Source organism: Mustela erminea, chromosome 3 (assembly GCF_009829155.1).
Source record: "Mustela erminea isolate mMusErm1 chromosome 3, mMusErm1.Pri, whole genome shotgun sequence".
Taxonomy (NCBI): domain Eukaryota; kingdom Metazoa; phylum Chordata; class Mammalia; order Carnivora; family Mustelidae; genus Mustela; species Mustela erminea.
In genome coordinates this window covers 53,133,240-53,157,336 of record NC_045616.1, presented here as the reverse complement: position 1 = coordinate 53,157,336, position 24,097 = coordinate 53,133,240, and the positions used below count along the sequence as shown (strand labels likewise).

The following is a 24,097-nucleotide window of genomic DNA, read 5'->3' as shown; positions in this document are numbered from 1 at the left end:
GTGAGTTTACAAAGAGAGTCTAGGGCAAAACCTTAAGGAAACCCAATGTTTATTCAAACAAACAAACAAACAAACAAAAAACAAAACAAAACAAAAACAACATTTAATGGCTAGATAGAGGATAATGAGGCTAAGAAGTAACTATAGAAAGAATAATGGCCAAAAATATAGGGCAAATCATGAAAGTGCAATGTTACAGAAGCCAGTGTAAGAGTGTTTTTAAAAGGAGTAGTTGGGTTTATCAAACGCTATAGAAAGATCAAGAAAAATAAGTGTCCCTTACATATATGATATAGAGGTCCCTCTTTCAATAGGAAAACAGAAAACTCTCGAACAATGTCCATATTACAGCTTTTTGAAAGAAGGGTGACATGCTGGGGAATTCTAATAAAGGTAGTGAAATATCTTCTAAAATTTCTAATTATAATTTTCAGTGAAATGTAAGGCAAAATTGCATTCATGGAAAGGAGTCAATACCCAAAGCTGTGACTTTGGGTTCTGCACTCACTTATAGTATATATGCCTTAATCTATGTTTTGGGGATATTTCAAAATGCACACTTCTCCTAGTCATAGTTGATTAGACCAAGGGTTGATTCTTGATATTACATGGCCCAGTCAGAGTCCTTTCCCAAGCCCAAATTAGAATTGGAAGTAAGATACAAAGACTCAACTTCTCTATGAGACTCTAATCGTTAACAGAAAGACTTGAAGACCATTTTGTCCCCAGTAAGGTTTTTATAGCCTAAAAAGCCATCTGCTCTACAAGAGACAGCTTGTTCTGATCTCTCTCTTATTTCTTTAATTCTCTCCCTGTGTATGTCTTCTTTGCCATTGTAATACCCAGGGATTTCCTGTTTTTCTTCAGCTCTAGAATTTCTAGTTTTTTTTAAATAGGCTATATCATTATTCAAATTTCCAGTTCTTAACTGACATTTGAAAATTATGCTTTTATTTCTAAGAGCATTGTAAATAAATTTATTTTACAATCTGTGACCAGTAATTTCATTGACTATTGTGCCTGTGGATCTATTTCATTGTCTATTGTGCTGCTTGTCGCTTGTGTTATCTTTTTTGCTTCATCTTTGGCTGTGTGCTGGATTTTTTTTTAAATGTATATATATTTTTTAAGATTGTATTTATTTATTTGACAGAGAGAGATCACAAGGAGGCAGAGAGGAAGACAGAGGGAGAGGGGGAAGCAGGCTCACCCCTGAGCAGAGAGCCCAATGTGGGGCTCAATCCCAGGACCCTGAGATCATGATCTGAACTGGAGGCAGAGGCTTAACCCACTGAGCCACCCAGGCACGCCGTGCTGGATGTTTTATTTGAAAAAGAATTTGTAGAAATAATTTGAAGCCTGAAATGAATTTATCTCCTTCAGAGAGAATTTCCGTTTACTTTTGTCAGGCATCTTGGGGCACAAGCAAAACAGGTGACCCTAAGTCAATTTTAAGATTTGAGGTTTTCTGTGGAAATGCAAAGGCTGCATTTCTTTGTCCTTACTCCTAAGGTGTGGGTGGTCCTTAGGGGTTGTTTAGCAGGGTGGGAAGCCTTGGACTCATCTTTTGTTACTCTAGATCAAATAAGTTGTCAAAGATACTGCTCAGCTTCACAAAGTTCTTTCTAGAACTGTAATTGTCCCCTGCACAGAAGGAGACCCAAAGATCAGCTGTATTTAGATTTCTATATTCTCCTAGATACTGACACGGTAACTTCTCACTATCATTTTGAACTCTAATACTTCTTTTGGTTGGCTATAATGCTTTGTGCACTCCAAAATTTTATACAATTTCTGGGTCCATCTTTTGGAAAATGACACAAAATTAGTCACAGGGTCTTGAGAGGAGTATGCAAGTGGAAAGCCCTGGAACCTAAGCATCATTAGCTTCTCGGTAAATCCTCCTCTGGTAGGTTTCACTTGGTGGTTTGGTCCAAATTACCTGGCCATTCATTACCAAAATTGGAAGGTACTTTAATGTATCCTTAAAGATCTGTACCCTAATCACTATGGTGTATATATCACATGTAGAGCATGTAGAGCAGCAGAGCCGATAAAACATCTCTTTTTTCATGAGTCTCCTCTTTGAATGGGAATGGCAGTCAAAATCAACCCCATTATTTATATAGTTATTTATATCTCACTCTCACACTCTTTCTCTCATATAAGTAAGCATATTTGAATCTGAATCTGCAGAAGTTAAATTTGTATGAGATGCAACTCCATTATTATCTGTAATTTTTCTTTTGAGGGTTTCTTCAACACAAGAGCTATTTCAAAGTGCATATTCTAATATCAGATGAATATATATTTTAATCTATTTTTTATTGTTAATCACAAACTTTATCACATTGTTCCTAGTATTATAATTAGTATGGTTTATGCTTTTTAAATTCTCGAGATTATGTTGAGGCCAAATGGTTAACTTTTTAACATTCTGTGTATGTCTTAAAACAATGTATATGTCCTTTTAGTTGGTAGGAAATTCTCTGTAAATGAATTGGATTAAAGCAATTGAATGTGTTGTTAAAATTCTCCACAGCCAGAAAGGGGAACCCTCCTACACTCTTGGTGGGAATGCAAGCTGGTGCAACCACTGTGGAAAACAGCATGGAGGTTCCTCAAAAAGTTGACAATAGAGCTATCCTACGACCCAGCAATTGCACTATACTGGGTATTTACCCTAAAGATACCAACGTAGTGATCCGAAGGGGCACGTGCTCCTGAATGTTTATAGCAGCAATGTCCACAATAGCCAAACTATGGAAAAAACCTAGATGTCCATCAACAGATGAATGGATAAAGAAGAGGTGGTATATATATATAATGGAATACTATGCAGCCATCAAAAGAAATGAAATCTTGAGGCATCTGTGTGGCTCAGTGGGTTAAGCCTCTGCCTTTGGCTCAGGTCATGATCCCAGGGTCCTGGGATTGAGCCCGCATCGGGCTCTCTGCTCGGCAGGGAGCCTCTTCCCCACCGCCCGCCTGCCTCTCTGCCTACTTGTGATCTCTGTCAAATAATATAAATAAAATCTTAAAAAAAAAAAAAAGAAATGAAATCTTGCCATTTGTAACGACGTGGATGGAACTAGAGGGTATTATGCTTAGCGAAATAAGTCAATCAGAGAAAAACAACCATCATATGATCTCCCTGATATGAGGAAGTGGAGGTACAACGTAGGAAAAGAAAAAATGAAACAAGATGGGATCAGGAGGGAGACAATCCATAAGAGATTCTTAATCTCACAAAACAAACTGATGGTTGCCTGGGGGAGGAGGAGAGGGAGAGCGGGGTGGGGTTATGGACATTGGGGAGGGTATGTGCTATGGTGAGTGCTGTGAAGTGTGTAAACCTGGCGATTCACAGACCTGTACCCCTGGGGCTAACAATACATTATATGTTATAAAATTTTTTTTAATTAAAAAAATTTTAAAAAACTTCTCCACAGCCTTATTTATTTTTCTATTTTACTTGTTGGTATCTGAAAAAAATGCCTATTGGCTGTGTCTTCATCAATTCTTAATTCTTAATTCCAATTCTTAATATGGTTGTGGTTTGTCAATGCTGTTAGCACAAAGAAAATGGTCTCCAGTCAACCAGAAATTCCAAGTAATCTGTGAAAAAAGGAAAGAGAATGGGATCTAACTGGAGAATTTATCAAGTCTCAAATACAAGCAGAGGTGTACATCTCTTGCCAAGAAGTAGTAACAGGGACTGGAGTCACATTTTCATAGGAAACAACTAGAAAACTGGATTAAATATCTTTTTTAAAAACCTATTTTTAAGACTTTGGACAACAGACAGCTTAGGACCATTAAGGTAAACAAAATGTGTAAAGTCTATGATGGCCTGGCTTTCTCCCTGGAGGCAATTGCAAGCTGTGAAACATGGAGAGCAGAATGCTGCTCTTCCTGAATCGACAGAGACCGGAGTTCAGGGAGACTGAGGCAGCCAGGAGTTGCAGGACAGAGTTATGGAGAAGAGGAGGTAAGCAGAAGAGGAGCTTCACAATTTCACAGAAGAGTTTGCTTAAGTCTTTACTGAATACTAAGAAGTGTATGCACAGGGCAAACAGGCAGCAGGGGATTTCAGCTGAACACTTTCCAGAGCACACAGAGAAAAGATGTTCTTGAAATTCACTCAGGGAATTCAGTAGAAACCCCAGAAGAAGCATGTAGGACTAAACTATCCCCAGAGTAAAGGTTATTTTCAGCTCATCCAAACCATTGTTGAAAATGCCAGGGAAGCCACAAGTAAAATCTAAAGCCAGCATGATAGCAGGATACAAGGTCAGTGTGCAAAACTAATTTTCATGTGTATATACCAGCAAGTAAACTATTATAAATTAAAAGTTTTAAATTTAAACTAGTGTTAAAGCATGTATTATTTAGGGATAAACTTAACATAATATATCCAGGTGCCAGACCTAGATACTGAAAACTACAAAGGTTGTGAAAAATTAAAGGGGGGTTAAATAAATGGAGCGATATACCATGTTCATTCATCAGTATACTCAACATTAAGATGTCAATTCTTCCTAAATTCCTCTGTAGATTCAATGCCATTCTAATCAAATCCAAGCAAGCTTTTTTTGGTTAAAATGCAAAACACTGGGATGCTTGAGTGGCTCAGTGAATTAAACATCTGCCTTCCACTCAGAAGACCGCTTCTCCCTCTGCCTGCTTCTCCCCCTACCTGTGTTCTCTCTCTCTCTCTCTCTCTCTCTCTCTCTCTCAACATATAAGTAAATAAAACCTTTAAAAAAATAAATAAAACAAAAAGCAAAAGACTGATAATACCACATCAGGAATGTGGAGCAACTGGAATGCACATTGTTGGTGGAAATACAAAGCGATACACCTAACATATTATTCTTGTATTTCTGTGTAACAAATTGTCATAAGCAGCGACTTAAAACACACACACAACTATTTTTAACTAATGGTTTCTACAGGTCAGAAGCCTGGGCATGGCTTAAGGGAGGTCCTCCGCTTAAGGTTTCACAAGATTGCCATAAAGGTGTGGCCAGGGCTAGGTTCTCATTTGAGGCTTAAGATTCTTTTCCAACCTCCTCAGGTTTTTGGCAGATTTTATTTTTTGGCTGTAGCATTCATGGAAGCTGGCTTTTTCAAAGACAGCAAGGTACAGAGTGACTCTAGAGTGAGTCTACCAGCCAGCAGAGATTCGTATATAAGATAATGTGTTGATGGGAATGTCATACACTCAGATTTGCCACCTTCTGTTGGTTAGAAGCCAGTCACAGATCTTGCCCGCATTCAAGGCACGGAGTTACAAAAAAGCATGAACACGAGGAAGAAGAAATCTTCTAAGGGGCTACCTTAAAGTCTGTCTTCCACAGACAGACTGAAAAGGTCTGGAAGTCTCTTGGGGGGTAAATCTGCACCATCCCATCACTCCCCACTTCTAATCCTAAGTCTTTACCTGAGAAAAATTAGTGCATACGTCCAGATAAAAATGTGTATGCGAATGTTCATGTAAAACTCATGTATAATCACCTCAAACTGGAAACAATCCAATGTCTAGTTCCTGGCAGATGGAAAAACAAACTGTGGTGTATATACAATGGGACGTCTTTCAGTATTAACAGGGGATAAGCCACTGACACATACAACAACATGAATGAATCCCAAACATCTGTGCTAAGTAAATGAAGCCATACACAAAAGATTACATTTTACTGATATGAAATGGTAAAGAATTTTATGTAGAAAAAAGGAAGATACAGTATTTCACAGTAACAGAAAGCAGATTTATACTTGCCTGGTGCCAGGCATGAGGGATGGAGACTGACCAGAAAGGAGCACAAAGGAACATTTTGGGTAATAATGATATCATGTAGTGGTAGAGTTCTGCAGGTGCATAATGTCAAATATTTATGACCAGTGCTTGGGATACCCTTTTCAACATCATATCCCACTCCGCCTGGGAGGAAGTAGAGCGTATAAAGGAATGAGGTGTCCATCTCATTGTAGAGATTGAGGGTGATAATATGAGTTCAGATTGCACTCAAAAAAAGAAAAAAACCAACCTCAACATTCATATGTCTGACTGTATGGAAATGGGAGTAAAAAAAAATGAATGTGGGGTTTATTTCTGGACAGGAAAGCCCTGAAGGTAGACAGTTGAGGGGATTGTAGTACATTTATTATGGCTGCTGTTAGAATTCAGATTGGTACAAGAGCAAAATAAAAACAGAGTTATCCTAGATCCAATGAAAGTTAAAAGAAGGTTAAGTGGAAAAGAAGTAGGCAAGCTGTAGGTATAGGAGAGAGAATGCTGTAGACGTACCATGGGTGATGACAGTGTTCAAAGTTTGTAGAAATGCAATTGAGATATTTAGAGTAAGGATGTTAAATGCAGAATTTTGGAAGATACATGAAGGGGAAATTGAAGCTGCTGACCTTTAAGTCAAGTAATTAAATATGTGAAAAAAGATTAAATGATAGACAAGAAAAATATGCTATGGCAATGAAGATGGGGTGATTCTGATGCAAACAGCTACAGTGGACTTCAACAGACATAGCACAGGATTGACACGGGACAACAACCTGAAGACAGGAGCTGTTTAGTCTTCTGGAAATATTCTTATCAAAACACCAATCTGTGTTCCAAAATATCAAAGTTCAGAAATTATCTTGGGAAATGAGACTCTGGGCTGCAACAATAGTACCTACACTAGGATTGAACCAGAGGTTAAATCAAGCCATCAGTTAGAATCCCTGCTTCCTGGGGCACCTGGGTGGCTCAGTGTCTTAAAGCCTTTGCCTTCAGCTCAGGTCATAATTCCAGGGTCTGGGATTCAAGGCCCGAACTGGCCTCTCTGCTCAGTGGGGAGTCGTCTTCCTCCTCTCTCTCTCTGCCTGCCTCTCAGCATACTTGTGATCTTTGTCTGTCAAATAAATAGATAAAAATATTTAAAAAAAAAAAAAAAAGGATCCTCGCTTCCTCACTAAAATGAGATCTATAACGTCTTTGTAAATGTTTTTGCAATGAAATTTACCAAGATTATCTCCTTATTTTGCTTTTTAAGTATTTTTTAAAAGATTTTATTTATTTATTTGGCACAGAGAAAGACAGGAAGAGAGGGAACACAAGCAGGGGAAGTGTGAGAGGGAGGAGCAGGCTTCCCACTACGCAGGGAGCCCCACCCAGGGCTCCATCCCACAACCCTGAGATGATGACCTGAGCTGAGCGGAAGGCAGATGCTTGACGACTGAGTCACCCAGCCGCCCCACTTTTAAAGTTTAAATTAGGGGCCACTACAGCCAATATCATTTTGGCTGATTCTTGTATATAAGTAGTAATTTGAAAGATTCATTCGAACCGAATTTTCTCTGTCACTGGCCCTTCTATTAAACTGTTAATCGAATTAATTTATCAAGTTAATTTCAGTGAACCAGACATCATCCAAAGCCCTTATAATGAGGAAGCAGTAAAAGGAATTTTGAAATGTCAGGAAAAAGCAAAGTCAAGAGCTGAATATATTGAGGATCTCTATAATCATGATGTTGGGTTCATGCAAACCAAGCAGTTGTCTACTTTTTAATTTGAGGTAGAGAAGACCTAGATGTCTATGTGTAAGCTTCCCATCTTATGTATAACAAGACCATAATTCTCAATAAGCAGTTAAGCTCCCTGAGTTGATTAAAAATAGATTTCCTCTGTGGAGATAGAACATTTTCTAGAAAAGAACAGTCTACCAAATGATCTTATTAAAGAATGGCATTTATCTAACTTTGGTGGACTTGCTTATATGGTAGGCAATGCTTGCTAAGGAGTCAAACAGGAAGGAAATGCTCTATAGGTAAACTGCAACCCAAACCTAAAGGCTGTTAGTTATTGTAGGTGAGATCACAGAGCGGATAGATTGTTTCTCCATTACAAATAGAAATCTATAAGATAGTATTGATGTTTTATTTTACTTTCCTATTGTAGATGTTTTTGTTGATGTTGTTATAAAAAGGATAGCATGATAATATCTAACATAAGCTGAACTGTCAAAATGTACACACAGAAACAGCCTAGCTACGTTGTGGTAATCTACCCTTTGTGCAGATTATTTTTCTTCTGAATGAGTCTTTGGACAACAAATGTATAAACCTACAACTATCAAATAAAAATATAAAAATCAGATATGTATAGATTGAAAACAGTGCTACTTCACATTCAAAACTCAATTCAAGTGCCTCAGGTCAAAAATTCATGCCTCAAGGGAGAGCATAAAGAAGCAGAGTATCCTGGTGAGAACTCCTGGCAGTTGGAAAACTGGGGCACCTGCTTAGAAGAAACAAACTTACCAGCTCCGGGGTTTTGTTACCTCATGGGAATGCCAGCCTAGTAAGACACACTTCCTCATTTTCTTGGAAAGTCAAACCTGATTTTCATGTAAAATCTTGTAATTTTTCATCTTGGTAACTTATTTTAATTTTAAAACATTTACAGAACAAATTTTAGGTGGTTTTGTTTGGTTTGGTTTTGTTTTTTGAGGGGAGAAGCTAGTGTTTGGCCCAGTTTTATATCTGGACCAATGGACTACCGATTGCACCAGATGGATTTACTGAATGAGGTTTAGTTGCATCTCTATGTTCATTCACTCTGTCTGGATTGATGACCGGCAGCCCAATCGGTTGGCTTCAAAAGAGAGACTCAGACTTCCAATGTAATTAGCAAATTTGCGAAACTTTATAAGAATTTACAGTTTTTAGCACGTGTGATCACAGAGCAAACAACTGAATGAATTATGAGCCTGGAAATTGAATCCATCATTTAAACCAGTTAAGTGAGTTCCAGAAGCATAGGATTTTGTCATGGGGGATATCCCGCTTTGGTTTTCCATGGAACCTAGTTCACCGAATAAGCTACTCTTACTCAAATGCATACAAGATAAAGGTCTAAAGGGACCATGGCCTAGGGCAGTTCAGATTTGGTTTATAAATATTTTAAAGTTGTCAGAAATACCCCAGAGTTGTACAAGGGCCCGAGATTAAGAGATTCAATCCAAGAAAAGGAAAGAAAAACCCCACTAATGATACAAAGAATTGGACAAAGGATGACATTAATGATACCCACTTATATTTTGTTCTGACAGTTCTTTTGAGGGGTGTGTGTGTGTGTGTGTATGTGTGTGTGTGTGTGTGATCTGTTTCTTTGAAACTAGAAATATCTTTCTGAAGGAAGGCTTGGTTTTTTCAACCAAAGCACAGTTAATGTAGCTTAAACAAGCAATAAATGTTATTGGTAAAAATGCATTTGAATTTTAATTAGAAAGTTGGAAAATTTTGAGGTTTAAAAGAAAAATCTGAATTTACCAACATGAAAATGTTATATTATTGATATTATGTTATATTATTGATTGGCTTTCTAATCTTAGCATTTCTTCCAGGGCTTTTTTTTTTTTCTTTTAAGATTTTATTTATTTATTTGGGAGAGTGAGAGAGAGAGAGAGAACATGGGAAGGAGGGAGAAGGAGAAGCAGACTCCACTCTGAGCAGGCAGCTTGACATGACCATGACTCAGGTTGAAGTGAGATTCATAACCAACTGAACCACCTGTTTTGGGGGGCCTTTCAATAAAGATTCTTATATTAAAAACAAAAATCAAACAATAATTATTATTATCATTATCATTAGTAGCCACTGAAGTGTTTTATCTGAAACATGTTTCTATTAGGATTAAGGTACATGAAGAAATGTTTTTTAGAGAAAGATCTGAAAACAGATAATTAACTATGTGCTCTGATTTTTAAGGAATAATCTTTATATAGATAGAGAAGCTTAATAAAAGGCAACAGTTGCTGATTAACCTAAATGTTGTTGTTTCTTAGAAGTTTTAAATTTAGGATTCTTTAATTAGAAACTAAGAAACTACCAGTTCACCTTCTGAATAATATGTTCTTAAGTCAATAGGAGAAAAAGAATTACATGATTACTAAGTAGATGTCCTATTGGCTATCCATTAATTTTTATTCTGTATTTTGGAACAGATGTAAATATAATAATCAATAAATTAAATGAAAGAAGTAGTTAATAAATAAATAATGGAAATTCATGGCTTCTAAAATTTTACCAACTTTTTTCTAGGGGTTCAATATGCCAATCACATGGTTTCGCAAGACAATTGTGAAACTTAAGGGAACTTTAAGGAGACATTAATTAGAATTAATATACACACATAATAGCCGTTATGGAAAATACATGTGGATATTGATAAATGTACATTTATGAGGATTACTCTCATGGAACCATGAAAGCAACCATGAAAGAAAGGAAATTATTTGAAATCATGAAAGCTGAAATTAGGCAACAAGAAATTACCGCAAAGAAATCTCTTTCTTTCTAAATGCCTCCTAGGAAAACAATGTCCAGTAATTAGATCCAGTCTTCTTCCCCACTCTGGCTTTCTTGAGGTCTGACTGATATACAAAATACTACCCATATTTCATATGTTGAATTTTATGTGTTCAGACACATACGTACACTTGTGATACCATCACCACAATCAAGGAAATAAACATTGGATCTAGTCTTTGTAGCACTTATGATAAATGTAGCCAGCTTTGTAGAAATGCTTAAGTTTGCTTTAAATTATTTTTATTTCTTAAAAGTACTAGAAAATTTATTACATTATGTGAAGGGGACCAGAGTGACCGTGGAGTGAAGATGTGAGAACTATTAGGAAAATATTGGAAGTGATAAGTACTTTCTAGTCAGTGGTAACCGCAATGAGGATCATTGCCCTCATAATTTTGAAGTTTACAAAGTATATTCCAGAAAACAAAGAGAAAAACAAAAAGCAAACAAAAATACCTATCAGATGCATTCCAGCATTTTTAGCCATCTCCATTCTTATTAAAAAAAAAAAAAGCGGAGAATTTCTAGACAATGTTAAGCATTTCATGCCAGACATGCATTGTATCATTTAAATATTATGAATCCTGTCAATGTCTGTAATCGGTTCTCATACACATACGTGAGGATTCACATCTTTTCATGATTAGGACACTAACATATTAGCACGCATTTCAGAAAACATTATTGCATTTGGGCTCCAAAAGTGAAAATCCTTGGAATTTAAAACTGCATATGCCAGAATCATCTTGGCCAAAAGATTCACAATACCTATTTCTAATAAAAAATAATCTCCAATTCAAATAAAGCAGATACATATCAGTATTAAGAAAGCAATGAGCTCTACCTAATGTTGGAGATCTTCCATTGAACTTCACTTCCTAGTAAGATATTACCACCAAAGGATCCCTACATGAAAGACTTAATAAAGGGCCACATATGGCCCTGGGTTTGGTTATTAGTGTACTGAATTCTGTTTTTATTATAACTGTTTCTTCTTTACTCTTCTATGCTTAAGGGATCTGCTCATATAAATGACTGCAGGATAAATAAAGCTGACAAACACAAGTGACTGTATCTTTTGGCATTAAGATAATTATAGATCATTACACGGTAGGAATAGTCAATAGCCCTAAAGTAATATGATTAAATAAAGCACTTTAAAACTGTAATTCACCTAGCCTTTTTAATATTTTACTATTTCTTCTTTGTTGCTCTAAAGCTATGAATTTTAAGATTTATTTGTCACTACTCTCTATATTTTCTGCTGTACACAGTATTTGTGGGCTATGGCAACCAATCCCCTTGGGCTTTCTTTTGCTTTAATTTGCATAAACACAGGCATCATATGAATATTCAGTGAGTGGCTTTGCATTAAGTAAGTGCCCTTAATCAGCTTTTCAGTTCAGTTTTATTGGTTGCACGCACAGTCAGTTATTTCATCCAGAAAATCTGAAGGCCCTACAAACTAACCAGGTAAGGATTGTAATTCCTTGATGCATTTAATGAAAGAATATTATCATTTGATTACATAGGTTCTGGAGAATGCTAAAAGCATGGTGGGTTTTTTTTTTTTTTTTCCCTGTGTTTTTTTTCTTCCCTTGGTGGTCAGGTGGGTGCATGATTCTCTAATTTGCATAAACATCAGATCTATGAATAATTCATCAGGGTTATTTTAAACACTAGGCTTCTACTTTGGATGGCACCAGGGTACCGCCATTTGATTGGCTGAATGCTGTTTTCATCACCAGCAGAATGCCTATAACATGAAAGCACCTAAAGGAGCTGAATTGAATATACAGTATTTGTTTTTTGAAAAAATGTCTGTTATCTTTTCAAAGCAAATTGGGCTGCTTTTCCCCCTCCCTAACATTAGAACTTCTAGCTTTTCATGATAAATACATTACAAGCTCAAATGTGGCTACCGTTTGTAGACTTGACCGGTGTCTATGATTTCTGCAGAATGGGGTAGCAGCTGTATTCTTCTGAACATGCATAAACATGAGCGACATCTAAATAAGAAACTGTCACATGCATATGGAGCCCCGAACAGCTCCATTGCTAGGATCCATCTATTTCTCTTTATCAGAATATTCTCTCAATAGATAACTTTGAGACTGTTTCATCTATTTTAAAATGCCATGGACAATTATGGTACTATACATGCACATAATAAGCATATATGATCTGACAAATTATTTCTTGTGCAATATGTAATTTATAGTTTCTTCTCAGCCCACCTACAGATTTTTAAATCTGGTAGTTCTTTGCAGTACAATAGCGACAAGGAAAAGTGTTCCTCAAGAATGACCAACTAATTAATTTAGATATTAGGGTGTAATTCGCTCCCACAATTTACTAAAAATAGATTATACCTTTCTTTATACTTGTGGAGATGAGGAATATGGAGGTTTACACCATCCTTTGTTAGTCACTTGAACATTAGCCATTTGCATTTCTGGTCTCAGAGTCCTCACTGACAAGATTCTCATTGTAAACATCTGTGATCTTGAAACATTACAGAAACATGGGATTGGAGAATGGTGTAAATTGAATTTAGTCTTTGGCACATTCCATTTTTGTTTCCCTACTCCACAGAGGAGTATATCACAAATAAGATGTTGAACAATTACTGTTATGAAAGGTACTCTGAATGATATGTATAATCAGCCTGTGTAATCAACTATAAAATACTCCACGTTCAGTGTACTTGCTATACATTATCTGGATAAAAATACCAAAGGCATCTTTAACAGTGAATAAAAAGGCTGAAAATTTCTCAGTATTTCATAGGTTTTCCATACAAAATTTTTAGTTTACTCTATTATGCTGTAACATTTTTCAGACTTTTTGTAAAAACATTCGTATGTGAACTTCATATGATGCTGAAATTAAAGAAAAATAAAATCCTTTTGATTTTATTTTCTAGGTCTCTATATACCTAATGATAGTGTTGGACTAGTTTCCATTTTCCTTTCTTTGAATTATTTATAATTAGGTGAGGGTCTATTTCTATTTTTCTTTCTTTCTTTCATTTGCTGTATCTTTGGAATCTATATAGTAAAGAAATATTTTTGAAACAATATTTCTTCACTCAGAACCAACTATCATAAACACATTTGACATGTTTATTATTTTATCTGTTGACAAAACACTTTATAAAAAATATGGAAAAAGGAATTCAAAACAAAAAATTGCTTAAAATGAGATAAAATTGCAAATTTCTCTCAGAATTCCATGGACTCATATGAGCAATTGTGTTTTACATTTAATTATAAATAGTAATATAAATCTCACATCTGCAGTATGCTATGTTTAATTAAGTCTTGCAGGATTCGGTATGGATGCTGTTTATTTAATTATCAGCCATTAAATGTTTACAGCTGTAATAAACACCAAGCAATCTTTACCATACTATATAGAGATTACAGATTTGGAACTATTTAACCGAAGACTCTTACTCAGGTGATGCTCATCTTATTGAATACTTATCGTATGAAATCAGCTAAACTTACATTTCTTTAATATACAAGTCCTTTCATTTGTTTCACAATAATGCAAATTATTTTCTGAACAAAAAATAAATAGTTATAATTTCAGAAGAGATCTTGTCCTTCTTTAGATCTATGATAGCATATTTATGATTCTATTTTAGGTACACATAATTTTGAAAATGAAAAATTCTCATTTAACTCTTTTTGATGAAGCTATTGTGAAACCACTTTAATGTGATAAATGAGTTCCTTTGTGCTTTTGCCATCTGTATTATTTGCAAGAATCATTGAAGCTCTTTTAAAGAAAACATATTTTAAATGAAGTTGGAAACAACAAAGATAGTAAATGACCACAGAATTTACCTTTCATTTTAGTAAGAGATTCTTCCTAGAAGGGCAGGAGTCATCTTGTATTGCCTTGTGTAAAGAAAACAAAGCATTTGTTTAGATTTTGGAAAGAAATCATCACATAAATAGAATTAAAATTATAATGCATTACATTCCTAAGGAAGAAAAATAATTTGCATCTTGCAAATAGTTTTATTTCATGTAGTGCTTATTTTATTTTTAGGCATTTAAGAAGAAAAGCAGTTGAGCATAATATATAAGTTTATGCTGTCATTTTAAAAGATATTTTTCTTTAAAAAAAATTTTTTTAAACATCTAATCACCCTGTGTTTAATGAACAAAAAACATATATTCAGAAACTATGATCTGTAATATTTGCATTCTCATTTTAATCTTCTCATTAAAATGGTCGGAAAATGGTCCAAAAATTGTTGGTGAGTGATTTAAACAATTAAAGCTGTATGTTTATCATTGCTAAATCAATTGATAGTTAAGGTAAATTGTAACCAACAAGTGCTTTGACCTATATAAAATGAAATGTGGATTGATCTATATGAGGTGAAGCCTTACACCTGAGGAACACTTGTCTATACAGAAGTTTGGGAACCGAATATCACCTTAAGGCAAGAGATATTGATTACCTTATCTGGATTCCCTAGCATGATCATGCATCCTTAAAAAAGACTGAATGTTCTCAATGAAGCTAGGACATCCTTTAGAAATTCTTTATCTAAAATTGATGGTGCAAGTCCATGATATGACCCATATACAAATCTCTCCACGCAGTGTTACTCATCTCTCAGGAACTCAATCATTCCAATTCGAAAATATACCTGAAATTTTCATTTTCCTGAACTAATCCTGTTGAAATCTAGATAGACAAAGTCTTTTTAGTAAAACTGTGTGTGAGTTAGCCAATTAAGTTTCTTAGTATAGTGGAGGACAAGGAGGAGGAGAAGAGATGGAGCCTTGGCTTACTTTTAAGTTCTCTTCTTCTGATTGGAGTTCCCCTCAGCTACTCTGGTTGCTTGATTCTCTTAATTAAAATTTATACAATCGATAATTTAATGGGTGGGTTTTGTAAATTATTGGGTAATGAATTTGTACAGTCATTCTTACATTATGATCCTTATCATATTTAGGCTGCCAGCCAATATCAGCAAAGATTCTATAGGCTTAGGTAGTATATATTTTTATTACATTTTAAGTTCAAAACTTGTTTGCAATTTTCTAAGGACCGCCAACCCAGTAGCATTCTGAACTCAGTGATAAGGAGAGCAAAAATTATTTGTAATTAAAATTTTATTTTAGAGTTTAATTATTTTGGAGGGAATTAAAACATTTTCAGCTTTCTGCCATATGATTTATGGAGGACATATATGTTATACAGAGAATCTACCTGGGATGAGTACTTAAAATAGAAAGATCTTTAAGAAGAAATTTTAATAAGGGAGCCCCTTTTAGGATTACCATTGTTCTCTTCATTTGTTAGCATGATTACATGTATAAATTTCTTATGGTGACTTGAAAAAATCACAAATACTAGTTAGTATCATATGCAGTGTTCTTCCACTTCTAATTTTAAGTGAAAGCAGTTAAAAAATTGGGTGTTACATTTTTTGTCAAGTTTTAGCATCAAAATTATGTTAGCCTTATAAAATGTGTTGAGCAGATTTCCTCTTTTCTCTGACACAGGTTCTATACGAATTACCTATTTCTTTGAGTTTTGTATAAATTGCCTATAAATCTATCTGGGCCACGCATCTTTTGAGGGGAATTTTTTTCTTTCTGATTCAGTTTCTGAAGTGGTAGTGATCAATTGGGTTATTTCTTATTGCATATATTTTAATCATTTATATTTTTTGTAGGAAAAGGTTCTTCTCATCTAAGTTTCAATTTCATTAACATGAGCCTTTTCATTGTATTTTCTTATGATTTATAAAATGTCTACTATATGTATAATATGTCCCTTTTTTTTATTTTGTGTTTTATCTATTTGTGATATTCTATTTTTTCCCTTGGTAATTCTTGCAAGAGGTTGTTCTATTATCAATACTTTCAAGAACCAGTTTTGGGTCATCTATATTGTTTCCTTGTTCTTTATTTTTATTCATTTCTGTTTTTTTTTTTTTTTAAAGCTTTGTGGTCTCAAATTCCTTAGAGATGATCTCAGAGCTTTGTCCTAGCTCTAAAACTCTGTCATCCTATAAAAAGTTATCCTGTTTTCAGAAGCCAAATGGAATACTCCCATAAGCACGAAATGAAGTAGGATGTTAGTTATTAATTTGGTGAACTTATTTTTTATGCAGAAACCTTTTGTTCTGAGTAATCATAACCAGATCATTTCATAAGGTTATGAGTAAACTTTAGCCTTGGAGGAAATCTACTTGGAAAGATTCCTATTCTGCTATCCTGAGGATAACATGATTTTTTTAGTGACTTTTTAAAAAGTGTCTCATTTTGACAGAGCTCAAATAGCCTATGGAGTAGTACTTGAAATACATTGTGCTCATGATTAAATACAATTGCATTAATTGCTTAGAATATGTTTGTGAAAAGTTCAGAACACAACACATGATTTCTTTAGACTCATATAGAAGGTTGCTAATCTACTTGGGATTTTTTTTTTTTTTTACTTTCTCCATTTTGCAAGTGGACCACTAATATAAAATTATCTCAAAATCAGGCAAAATTAATGAAAAAGTGCATCAGTATTCTAGTCTGTCTGTTTGGATAGGATTTTCTTAGGAAAATCCGATTCATGCATTTGGTATTTCAACATTAAGTCAAGTTAAATTCTCAAGTTAATAGACACACACAAAAATCACAGACTGAATTCTTATCTGGTTCTTGTGTGCTTGCGTGATTGTTTAGTTGTCTGTTTGTAAATTCTCCTAGAATGAACTGAATATGCCTATCAGCTGTCATTCTTCCCTCTGAGCATGGTAACACGATGAATCATTTGGCCTAAACAAACACCAATTGAAGCTGCCCATTGGAAGTGTTTGAAATTCTATACAAATACAAAATCCAAAAAGAAAACAAGAACTTTTTGGAGAAAATATTTTAGCAATATGATCAACTGTTTTGTGGAATATAGTAACCTCGATTGACAGCTGTAACATTAGAATTTTGTCATCAGTTAGAGGCCCCTTGTACTTTTTTCATTCATAGCATATGGATTTGACCTACTTTAGTTAATACAGCCTCTGATTAATTTATCTGCTTTAAAAATATAAGTAAATTTGGGAAGAAAACAGTTATTTAAATGTTAGTGCTATATATAAGTGATCAAACATGTAGAAAATAATTTTCTTTTAAATACAAATCATACATTACCTAGTTACATTTTAGTCATGATTATTTTTATTCCAATGTGGTCAATTTTACATTTGCTTCTTAACATGATTTCAAGAGCAATATTCTACTTATTTCAAGGTCTGTAAATTGTTTAGTTCAATATCTAGTTCCCAGATACTTGTATCAAAATATGTCTGAGCTTGCACCTATATTTTCACATTAAATTAGACCATTAAACCTAACTTCAAATACCCGACTCAGTGATTCTTTTTCTCTAATACTATCCAAATTCCTTTGCCACCAATTTTGAAGTCTTCTGGTCACAGTGAGAAGAATTTTGCCTACCAACAGACTATTTTAATAAGTCACATAAAGTACCCTGGAGAGAATTTGATTTCACATAGAACAGAGAATAAAGTCTCAATAGTGGTTGTTTCTTGATATCTCTGAGACAATAAATGATGTTTTAAAAGTAGTAATATCAAGATTTTGAGGAGTTTTAATTCTAATTAACTTACAATACCTTTGTACAACCTGATAGGATTTTTACCTGATGGTAAATTTGTATGACATAACAGAACAAGCTGGGAATAGATTCAAATCCCCTAACAGATCTTGCAATTATATTAGGACTCTCTTGCAAAAGAGTTATCATTCTCTCACATGTACAATGGAGTATTATATTACCAGTATTTATAATTTATAAATCAAACATTGAACATCTTCTCTTCTTCTGCTCCTTCTTTGAGAAATAAAAGATAACTTTCTCTAAGTGCTGAGCCTCACATGATGCAATCTGTTAAAAGGCAGTGCAATAAAAACAACAACATTGCTCGGGAACACTTTCCTCTTTATGTCAAAAATTGTAGCCTTTTCTCTTTATATCATCAGAAATAGAGAAGAATCTCCTTCTTCTGTTATTGTCCATCCACTATGCTAGTCTTTGATTACTTTGATTACTTGATTACAATAAAGTTCATTGAAGCTGATGGTAATATGTCAAGCAATAGATGCAAGTATGGGAAATATGAAGTCATAGCAGGTGATGGTTTTTTAAAAAATCAAAATATCCTTTTCATGTAAATGCCTGGGGACGGAGAGGTAGAGAGAGAAAGAAAATTGCAGTAACTACATGCAAAGAATGAAGTGGACCCCTATCTTACAAAACGTAACTCAAACAGATTAAAAGCCTACATTTAAGACCAAAACCATAAAACTCCTAGAAGAAAACAAGGGAATAAAGTTTCAGGACGTTGGATTTAGCAAAGATTTCATGGCTGTGACACCAAAAGCACAGGTAACAAAGAAAAAATAAACAACACTACATCAAACTTAAAAACTCCTGCACATCAAAGGACACAATCAGCCAAATTGAAAAAGCAACCTACGGAATGTGAGATAATATTTGCAATCATATACCTTATAAGGATATACAACTCAACAAATATGAAAGCTGTAGTTTGCAATATACTACATCTAGAACCCAGAGGAGGTGAATTAGACAGAAGAAATGGTCATTCTAATTAATCGATCAGGTAATATGACACATTGGTTTGGATCGTCAAGACTATCCACTTAAGTTTCCTTTTTCCCTTAATGATTAGAGGTCCCAAGTTGTCTCCAGTCTCTTCACTGTGTTTTGTGTGAAACCCATCACAGAACGGGAAATTTGGGGACCTCCAACAACGGCAGTACACACCTTTCCAAGTCCTCCATGTCAAAAGCAGGTACTCTCTTGGGGCTGTCTTTCTGGATGTGAAGGTTTTTACCATAGATTTGTCCTGATGATCTTTAACATAAAATCTTTTGTAGGCTACATAATGAATCGTAGCTATCTCAGCAGCAATGGTAGCTGCCACAGTGTATTCAACTCGTACCTTGAAGTCAGACTCACGGCGCCATTGCTTGCAAGGCATGTGCACAGGACACTAGGCACAAACAGGCTTTCAAGGAGGGCCTGAGTAAAGATGAGAGAAACATCATACGTGCCCAAACTCCAGACCACTAAGGTGCAGGGACCGAGGTGGATACTAAGCATGTGTGTGTGCTTCTGATATTTTTAATATCTAGTTATCAATCTGTCTTTATCCACACACCCATCCATCCAACTCTCCATTCATTCATCTACATATATACTTTACCTCCTTCCTTTCCTTCCTTCTACCCCACAGATCTGTGGGTGATTACCTTAGCCATATGTTCCCAAATATTTTAATTCTCTAAGAACTTAAAGAATACAGAAAGAAGAGGTGGTTGTTTTTTTTTAAGATTTTATTTATTTATTTGACAGCGATCACAAGTAGGCAGAGAGAGGAGGAAGCAGGCTTCCTGTTGAGCAGAGAGCCCGATGCAGGGCTCGATTCCAGGACCCTGGGATCATGACCTGAGCCAAAGGCAGAGGCTTTAACCACTGAGCCACCCAGGCGCCCCTGAAAGAAGAGTTATTGAGAATTTTTAGGAATTCCCATAATATCGACGAGACTATGGATACACCTTGTGCTTTTATTACCTACCTATAAAATCCCCCAAATAAAAAAGCAACAGGAAATGTGACTCAACTTTTCTTAAACTAAATGACAAAAGGAAGCTGCACTGTGATTCACTTACTCCCTTATTATTAACAACTATTGTGTTTGCTGTTCTTCACACTAGTTGCTGTGTCAGGACAACTGCATACTTTGCACAGTGTTCTCTAGCAAATGTTTTGAAATTTACCCTCCAGAGACCATCTGCTATAAATGGGCTTCAGTGGAGTTAATGAATATTTTATTACTCTCTCGCCTTTTTTTTGGTTTAAAATGGGAAACATGGGTTAAGTGTGAAGTGTCAAATTAACAATAATGTTTCATTGAACCACTCATTTTCTGAGAAAGTTTTGTTCAGTATATGTGTATATTTCATGTAATCAGTTTATCCATGTGAATATATACCAGGGGAAACATAAGTGACTCAGTATGAAGTGTCGAATACTTTCTAGGCATAATTTCTGGCACTATAAACACATCACTTTTGATTGACTTGAAATAAGGCAGTCATTGACTGGTTCAATGAATCTGATAGGTCATATGTTCTCTTGAAAATCAAATGGCTTGAGAAAATTTTCTGCAGTAAGATTATTCACCTCACACCATTTTTTCTATTGTCACTGTTTGATCATCTTTTGCTTTGTAGCCATGTAAAACAGTGCTGAACTTCTCAAGTCATTCATTATTTGCCTATCAGAGAATTACTATGAGTTCTGGGTCAAATTTGGGGCATTAGCTTTCAAAATTCCTTCTTTTAAAACAAAGAACCATTAATTAAATAATGTTACATGACATCACATTTTTGTATTCCAGCAACTGCACATATGTTTTCTGTGGTTTTAAAAACAGATGAGCTGAAATATTATGTGAGATTTAATGACTTCATGTCACAAGATACAATTAAAAATATCTACTGAAGATCTACTGTGTGCCTGATATAATGTTGTGATTTTCAGATATATCGTCTCATTTTATCCCCACATTGATTTATGAGAATGGATATCATCTACACTTCATAGCTGAGGAAGTTCAAATTCAGAAAGGGCAAGCAGTTTATCCAAGGTCACCCACTTATAAGTTGAAGTTTCTTTTAGTCTAATGCAAAAACCTAGGTTTTCTGTTTTATCATGCAGACTCTAGGCTAATATTGATAGTTCTTCATAACATGAATAGAGTTACTTTTATATTAAAATTTTTAAAAACTCACTTTGCTTGGGGCACCTGGGTGGCTCAGTGGGTTTAAGCCTCTGCCTTCGGCTCAGGTCATGATCCCAGAGTCCTGGGATCGAGCCCCGCATCGGGCTCTCTGCTCAGCGGGGAGCCTGCTTCCTCCTCTCCCTCTGCCTGCTTGTGATCTCTGTCTGTCAGATAAATAAAATCTTAAAAAATAAATAAATAAATAAATAAATAAATAAATAAAAACTCACTTTGCTTTTTCAAAAGAAAAGTAAAAAGGAAGAGAAACTTAAGTGCTCTTATTATGTGGTAAACATTATGCAAGATATTGTCAAATACTTTCAACTGAATCTTTAAAATAAAAATTAGATTATTTCTATAGTAAGTATGATAGGTATGGTTGGAATTCTTAATTCTAGACTTCATTTCTAGTTAACATAATCCATGCTTTTCTTAATTAGGTGGATAATTTATTTTTTAACCTTAGATAAACATAGAGAGTGCACGTTTTGCTTTTAGGTATCAAGGATTGAGCCACTCTTTTGCTGATTTTATTTATTTGCTTACCAAATATTCATCAAGTGTATATAATGGGCCAGGTAGCCTTCTAGGCGTTCAAGTTGTAGATAAAAATATCTATTACTGTAGAACTTACATCCTACTGAATTTTATCTCTAGAACTCACTCATATACTACATGGAAAAATATTAGTTATAGACAATATGCCTTTTGATAATGTTTGTCTACCATTGGTTTAATTTAAGAGGTCAGAATCATCAAAACATCAAACCTAAGTTGTATCTTAATTTGCCAGTTGGTAAAACCATTTCTTCCTTTTTTTCTAACCTCAAGAGAATGAGTAGAAAAAGTGCTCACATGTTTACCTGAAAGAAACTTTCTTTCCATCAACAAATAACATCAGTAGCACATTCTGAGATCAAGTGGGTAGCAATTTACTGAGCTTCTTTTATTTTTTTTCCCCCACAGTCATCTCTCTTGCAGTCCTTTGCTTTCGTATCCTGTGCCTAAGGCCTAAGACACCTCCTTTATATCTCATACCTTCTTACATTCATTCTTTATTACCACTCCTAGTGACATTTCTGTTTCTCCACATTTTCTTCCATATGAAATGCATAAAAAGTTTCAAAGTTGTTACGTGTGTGAAGAAATCTAGTTTCTGTGGTTACAACACTCTCATATAATAAGGTGATGTTGAGCATATATGTTGAGCCATTACAAATTTCATTCAGTCCTTAAAACTTATCATTATGTGTATACAACAGTTGTCTTCATTCTCTGACTACTTGAACAGTTTAAAAAGAGAGAAAGGGTGTTGAGTTTCAGAAGTTCTTTCTAGATCTTAGATATTAGCCCTTTGTCTGTAGTGTTATTTACAAATATCTTCTCCCATTCCGTGGGTTGCCTCTTTGTTTTGTTGACTGTTTCCTTTGCTGTACAGAAGCTTTTTATCTTGATAAAGTCCCAAAAGATCATTTTCTCTTTTGTTTCCCTTGCCTTTGGAGATGTGTCTTGAAAGAAGTTGCTGTGGTCGATGTTGAAGAGGTTACTGCCATGTTCTCCTCTAGGATTTTGATGGATGCCTGTCTCACATTGAGGTCTTTCACCCATTTTGAGTTTATCTTTGTGTATGGTGTAAGAGAGTGGTCGAGTTTCATTCTTCTGTACATAGATGTCCAATTTTCCCAGCACCATTTATTGAAGTGACTGTCTTTTTTCCACTAGATATTTTTTCCTGCTTTGTCAAAGATTATTTGACCATAGAGTTAAGGGCTCATTAATTAATTAATGGGCTCTCTATTCTGTTCCATCGGTCTATGTGTCTGTTTTTGTGCCAGTACCATGCTGTTTTGGTGATCACGGCTCTGTAATATGGCTTGAAATCGGGCAACGTGATGCCCCCAGCTTTGTTTTTCTTTTTCAACATTTCCTTCCTTGGTGATTCCGGGTCTTTTCTGTTTTCATGCAAATTTTAGGATTGTTTGTTCCAGCACTTTGAAAAATGCTGATGGTATTTTGATTGGGAGGGTTTTGAAAACATAGATTGCTCTGGGCAACATAGACATTTTAACAATGTTTATTCTTCCCATCCATGAGCATGGGAAGTTTTTCCATCTTCTTTGTGTCTTCTTCAATTTTTTTCATGAGTGTTCTGTAGTTCCTTGCATACAGATCCTTTACCTCTTTGGTTAGGTTTATTCCAAGGTATCTTATGGTTGTTGGTGCTATTGTAAATGGAACTGATTCTCAAATTTCTCTTCCTACAGTTTCATTGTTAGTGTATAAGAAAGCAACTGACTTCTGTGCATTGACTTTGTATCCTGCCACATTACTGAATTGCTATATGAGTTCTAGTAATTTTAAGGTGGAGACTTTAGTGTTTTTCACATAAAGTATCATGTCATCTGCAAATAGAGAGAGCTTGACTTCTTCTCTGCCAGTCTGAACACTTTTTATTTCTTTTTGTTGATAATATGGACAGAGGACAAGAATAGATACTTATCCAGTGAAGACAAACAAATGGCTAGCAGACACATGAAAAAATATTCATCATTAGACATCAGGGAAATTCAAATCAAAGCCACATTGAGATACCACCTTACACCTGTTAGAATGGCAAAAATTAACAAGGCAAGAAACAGTAAATGTTGGAGAGGATGTGGAGAAAGGGGAACCCTCTTATACTGTTGGTGAGAATGCAAGTTGGTATAGCCACTTTGGAGAACAGTGTGGAGGTTCCTCAAAAAATTAAAAATACAGCTACCCTATGACCTGGCAATTATATTACTGGGTATTTACCCCAAAGATACAGAGGTAGTGAAAAGAAGGGCCATATGTACCCCAGTGTTCATACCAGCTAACATC

The 24,097-nt window shown here is 35.1% G+C and overlaps 1 long non-coding RNA gene across 1 annotated transcript in view; it reads right to left on the bottom strand.

The window, feature by feature from the left end:
* Nucleotides 1-3,588: 3,588 nt before the first annotated feature.
* LOC116586168 overlaps nt 3,589-24,097 on the bottom strand; it is a 55,218-nt gene continuing 34,709 nt past the window's right edge. The window contains exons 6-7 of the long non-coding RNA XR_004283922.1: nt 14,229-14,282; nt 3,589-3,618 (exon numbers count right to left, since the gene is read on the bottom strand). This is a non-coding gene — a long non-coding RNA (uncharacterized LOC116586168). The remainder of the gene's footprint in view (nt 3,619-14,228; nt 14,283-24,097) is intronic.